The sequence below is a fragment of the Phyllostomus discolor genome, chromosome 5 (assembly GCF_004126475.2).
Source record: "Phyllostomus discolor isolate MPI-MPIP mPhyDis1 chromosome 5, mPhyDis1.pri.v3, whole genome shotgun sequence".
Classification (NCBI taxonomy): Eukaryota; Metazoa; Chordata; class Mammalia; order Chiroptera; family Phyllostomidae; genus Phyllostomus; species Phyllostomus discolor.
The window spans coordinates 51,921,571-51,927,570 of NC_040907.2; positions in this window are offsets into that span (position 1 = coordinate 51,921,571).

Consider the following 6,000-nt stretch of genomic DNA (forward strand, 5'->3'; position numbering starts at 1 on the left):
TTTGCAGATATAGATGTAAATACTATATTTACATCAAAATCTCTTGCAGGTCAAAATCCACTTTTATAGAGAAAAATAATTAATACCTTTGAGGTTTTTTTCTGAAACAGATGTGAGGCTAAAGGAAGAAATTCTTAATACAAAATCTTATAGTTTAAATGCATAGCAAGTTATTGTCAATAACTCATAGGTCAAATAATTCCATTTTAAAAGTTGTTTTATACTAAAAGCTTTCAGTTATTTGCTATCACTGTTTCAGTTTTAAAAAGAGCATATTGAATTTGATTAATAGCAGTGCTGCATAAGAGGGGAATTCATACTAATACACATTCTGAATTATATGTATTGCCCACATTCTGAATTATAGCTGTAGAGTGTGGAAATTATGTCTATGGGTAGCAGCATTTGAAGCAGGTCATATCTCACAGTGGTTTCTGGTGAGCCTGATTTCTTGCCATCTATGGATCTTAGGGCTGTGGAAATAAACAAAGACCAGCCAAATGAGAGAAGGAGAGGCATTTATTCTGAGCTTGCAAGGGAGTCAGCTACTGTTACTTGTGTTTTGGCAGAGACTCAAAGGCAAGAAGAACATAAGGAATTATAGAAATGGTAATATCTGTTGATATGGATGAGAAACTAAAATTTCCCTATTTAAAACTATCAGATGACTCAAATGGTTGACATTAAGTCACTGTTAGAAATGCTAAAAAAAAAAAAAAGCACTAAACAGAAAAGGCAGACAGAGGAGTGGAAAAGCTAAATTGTGTAAAAAATGGAAGGCTTCAGATACACCCTGATCAGACTTCTGCTGGCATTTGGGAAGTTGTAGGCAGGCTAATTTGAGGAGGGGCATCCTATGTGATTGGTTATGGGTGCATATTTGGCTTTCCAGAGTTAATGGTTGATTCTTGTTCAAAAGTGGGGACAAAACTTAGGAGAGCCGTCAATTATTAATCAAGTCCTGGCCATTTGGGGCTGATTGTTACGAAAGCAATTTAGCTTCCTGAATTGGCACTAGAGATAGCAATAGGTTTCTAGCAAGCCTGATTTCTAAAAGGCTGGCATCCTGGGTTTATTGTACATGAAGGTGTTGGTTTTCTGAGTAGGTTGCTTTAGATTGTGGGTCAAGGTTCTAGTTTTATATATGGTCTATCCATTGTCCATTTGTATATCCAGTCTCAGAGGTCTTGGTGAGCAGTAAGTAGCTACTATTCTGTTAGTGTTCTCCTGAGAAACAGAACCAATAGGATATATGTGTACATGTATGTATATGTATATATATTCAATACATATACACATATACACATGTACATCTATATATATAAAGAGAGATTGATTTTAAGGAATTGGCTCGGGACTGTAGGGGCTAGTAAGACTGAAATCTATGGGGAAGGCTGAAAATTCATGTAAGAGTAGTTGCAGTCTTAAGGCAGAATTGCTTTTCCTTTGGGAAGCCTTAAGCTTTGCTCTTAAGGCGTTCGATTGATTAGATGAGGCCCAAACACACTATAGAGACCTGTCTCCTTTACTCAAAGTCTACTGATTTAAGTGTTAATCACATCTAAAAGATGCCTTCATAGCAACATCTAGACTGGTGTTTGAACAAATAGGGTACCATAGTCTAGCCAAGGTGACAACACAAAAAATTAAATTAACCATCACAACCACGTTCTTGGCACTGTTCTTACTGCCTGAGAAGGCACTGTTATGTTTATTAGGATTTATGAAGTTTATCCGCAGCTTTTGGTTATCTTCAAGCACATCTCTCTGCATTAGCATAGTTCACACCAGGATGATAATGTGTTGGGAACGGCCCTGCCTGGTTCCAGGAGCTGTAACCCCTCCATGGCTAAGGCTGAGTGAGCAACCTTGGACCGTAGCCACATAAGCCACAAGGAGACAAAGCTTATCTCTCTGGCAGGATTGCCACTTCTGCTCCTTTTTCTTCACCCTGCCTGGCCCCCAATGCTTGATCAGTTAGCCAATGACAGTTAAGATTCCCCAAGGGAGGATTGATCTAAGACAGGTATGATCACGGGGGCCCCCAGGGAAAGACTTGGGGGCTATAGCAAAAGGGGGTGATGGACCCTTGCCCCTTGGCTTTGATGAAGCCTGAGTCCTCATTCTGTCTTCCAGAAGTCCCCTAATCTCTTGGCTGCCTTACTTCCCCTGCCTGACTGAAGCCTGAAACAATGTCTTAAGCCTGAAACAATGCCAGTGGTGGGTGCAGCCCTGTTCTGGAAAGGGCTGGTTCCCTAGGGTAATCAGGCCAAAGAAAGAATGTATAAAATCCTATGAAACCTATTGTGTTTAGAATGCTATCAATTAAATAATAAGGGTCCAAACAAGAAGTGAGTTTGATCCTCAAAGTTTTATGGCTCTCTGACTCTGATGCAAAATAGGCCCTCAGAGTTCTTTGTATGTTATCTATTGTTTGAGCCTTACTGCCTGATAATGATTAATGAGCTTTACTTGTATTCTTGTGCAAAATGAATCTAATAAAAGCCCATTGAGGAAAAGGCTCTTGGCCCTTCTTCTTTGAGAGATTGGCCACCTTTCCTCCCCAAGCAGATCTTGTCTTTGTTGACTTATTCTTATCCATGACCACCAGGGGGGCCCTGAGGTTGGACCCCCACCCCCCCACAGTGATGTGGTTTTTAAGCACAGCACCACCCATTTATAGTGCATCTGCCTTTCTGGAGGGAACACAACTGGACTGCCATGTTCCAGTCAGGTTACATGAAGTTACAGGATGCTATTTCAACTGAGTTGCTTTTTATAGCTCTTTTTGAAAATTTCATTTTACCCTTGTGTTTTACTCTGTGTACTGTTAAAAGTCTGAATGAAATTAGTATCTCACACCAAAGTCAGTGTTTATTATTTTAAGTAACACACAGCATCATGTTTATTTTATACAGAGAGGTGACATTTAAGAGAAAACCTTATGGAGCCAGGAAAGTACAAGCTCATTTTTCTGGTGACTCAAATTATGCATGTATTTGTTATATCTGAGCTTATTAATAGCTGACTTCCGGCCATTTTCCAAGTTACATAATAAAATAAGTGGGGCTGTACTCTTCCTTGTACTTTTTTGTTAGTTTTTTAGTGACTTCTATTATAGGTGAAGTGGAGAAGATGTTCCATTATTTTGGAATTTTATGCCAAAACCACTAGCTCTGAGATGTAAGGGGTAAAATACAAATGTAACAATAAAATTTGGAATATTATTTTGTTAAAATTAGAACATCATTTTTTATTTTTTAACAACAAAGTAGGTTAAATGACCTGAATTCCACAGAGGACCAAGGAAACAATTGGGACTACAAATTTACTTTACACAAAGATGGAAATTAATGCCCTATGTTTTTATGACATGAAAGTAATATGACTACTTTATTATTCAGTTGGACCTGAAGAAAATTTAAAGGAAAAGAAAATAAAGCTTATGAAATGCACTTTAGAAATAAACAAAAGAGAATAAAAATGTTTCACAAGGAAGCTCTCTTAGGTCAATATCAAGAAAACTTTAAAAGGAGGTAAACGTGATTAAATTAAAAGTCATCAAGAGATAACAAAAGTATTGTTATCTGTAAACCTGTGTTGGTTAGCACAGGTGCTTTACCAGCTATGTTTTGAGCAACATTATTTAAATGCTGTAAGCTTCAATATCTTTCATGCTAATTAAAATGAGGTAATAACAATGTTTGTGTCTTAGAGTTGTTATGAGAATTAGTGACATGTAATGCATGCAAAGAACTCATGCAGCAGGCGCTCAGTCATTGTTAGCTGTTCCTGTGGCTCAGTAATAAGCACTGGGAAATTTCTGTCTGTATGCCTTCGAGTTCTTTCTCTTAATTATACATACAGTGTTTTGAATATTGGAATCATGACAAGTAAAAACTATCCATCCAACTTCTGTTGTGTTTTAATTTAGAGCACTCTGCCGTTGTCACTTAGTAGAACACTGGTTATCCTGGTTGAAGGAAAATGGGATGTGGCTTTCTTTTTAGCTCACCACAAGCTGCTTCAACCAACTGGTGTGAGGATTTTTTAAAATTGAATACAAGAAAGAATGCCAGAGGATCTGGCTGGCCCATACGTGGTGGCTAATACAATGATCACAGAGTATTTTGAAGATATAAAGCAAGTTTGAAAGTTTAATTATCACCAAAAAGCAATAATGATAATTGTAATATGGTGGAAAGGTGTGAAATTGTTCTTGGTTTAAAGAAACCAAAAAGGGAAATTAACTGTTACAAATTCTTCATTATGGATGAACTTTTAGCATGGGAAAAATGTTAAATTCCAGGAATCCTCTTATATTTTTGATTCTTGAAAATTAAATAGGTTTTCTAAAAGGCAAAATAACCAAGTTGCAATGAGTTATTTTGTGAAGCAATCTGAGTGACCACCTCTTGTTTTGGCCGCTGAGCACCCATTTGATCTTCTTCAGGCGACATACACCCTGTGGGAAGCTTTCCCACCTCAATTATCGATTGCTGGTCTTGGGGGGAGCTCTAGTGGTGAGCTCAGATTAAACCTAAACCAATTAACATACCTGTCTCCTTGCCACAGTGATGGTTCCAGGTAAACACCTGATCTAAGCCAGACCACTTTCGGTGAATCCAAGAACTGTTATGAGAATAACCAGAAAACATGCATTTTCATTCCCTTTTATTTGAGTCTGAAAGTATGTAAGGTGGAGCTGCTGCAGCCACCTCTGCACCACAAGAGCAACACCTGTCTGTGAATGAAACCATGGAGAAACATCTCTGAGACAGGGACAGAAACGGGGCCCTGGTGATATCTTTAAGATGTGGACCTAGTTATCTTGGAGGCTAGATCTATGCCAGCACATGTCAGTTACACAAGCCAGCACATTTCTTCTCTCCTCCTTCTCTTACTGCCTCCCCCACCCCCCTTTTTTTTGTTTAGTTAAATCAGTTTTTCTTTTGTTGTCTTGTTACTGCTGCTCTTATTAGCTTAAAGTGTCCCATCTGATATTAAAACGAAGAAAAAATTTACTTATAGTGATTCATGAAATTTTACCTATCTTTATATTTTTGTTTTTACAAGTTATACATAAAAATATTACCATACTTATAGGTTTAATATTGTGTTAAGGTTCTCCAGAGAAACAAAACAAATAGGGTGTGTATGTGTGTGTGTGTGTGAGTCTCACTGGACTAAAATCAAGAAATGATCAGCCAGGCTATGTTCTCTCTGGAGGATCTAGGGGAGAATCTATTTCCTTCCTCATTTAGGTGGTCTGGGAGAATTCAGTTCCTTTTGGTTGTAGGACTGAGATTCCCATTTTCTTGTTGGCTGTCAGAGGCCGCCATATTCCTTGGCTCATGACTACCTTTCTCCATCTTCAAAGTCTGGAACAGTGAGAGTCCCTCCCTTGCTTTGAATTTCTCCTCTTCTGTTTATTAATTTTTTACCATGTCTCTCTGATTTAGTTAGAAAAGATCCTTTACGTTTAAGAGCTTGTATGATTAGGTTGAACTTGAATAATCCCAGATGATCTTCTATCTCAAGGCCCTTGACCTTAATCATGTCTTCAAAGTTCCTTTTACTGTGTAAAGTCACATAATCATGGGTTCTGAAGGTTTGGACAAGAACATCTTTTGGGGGGGGTCTTTATTCTGCCTCCCACAAACTTCCCATTTTGATGTTTTCTTATTTTATGGAAATTCATAATAAACAAAAACAAGGCAGGAAATTTGTAGAGCCAGCACCTTGATTTCCTGTGTTTAGACACAAATTTTAAAATAATGAGTCTGAAACAATAAGTTTGATCTTTTAACTTGGATGCCAGAGGCCAGATTTTCTAAATTCATGGAAGAAATAGTTACATATGGAAAGGAAAATTTAGAACCTTCAGATCTGGATAGTCCTCTACTACCCCATTCACGACCTGGAAGAATGTATTAACAGCAATATAAAAGGGGAGAAAAATAGTTCTAAGCACAGTTTTAATCTAATTACAGCCATGTG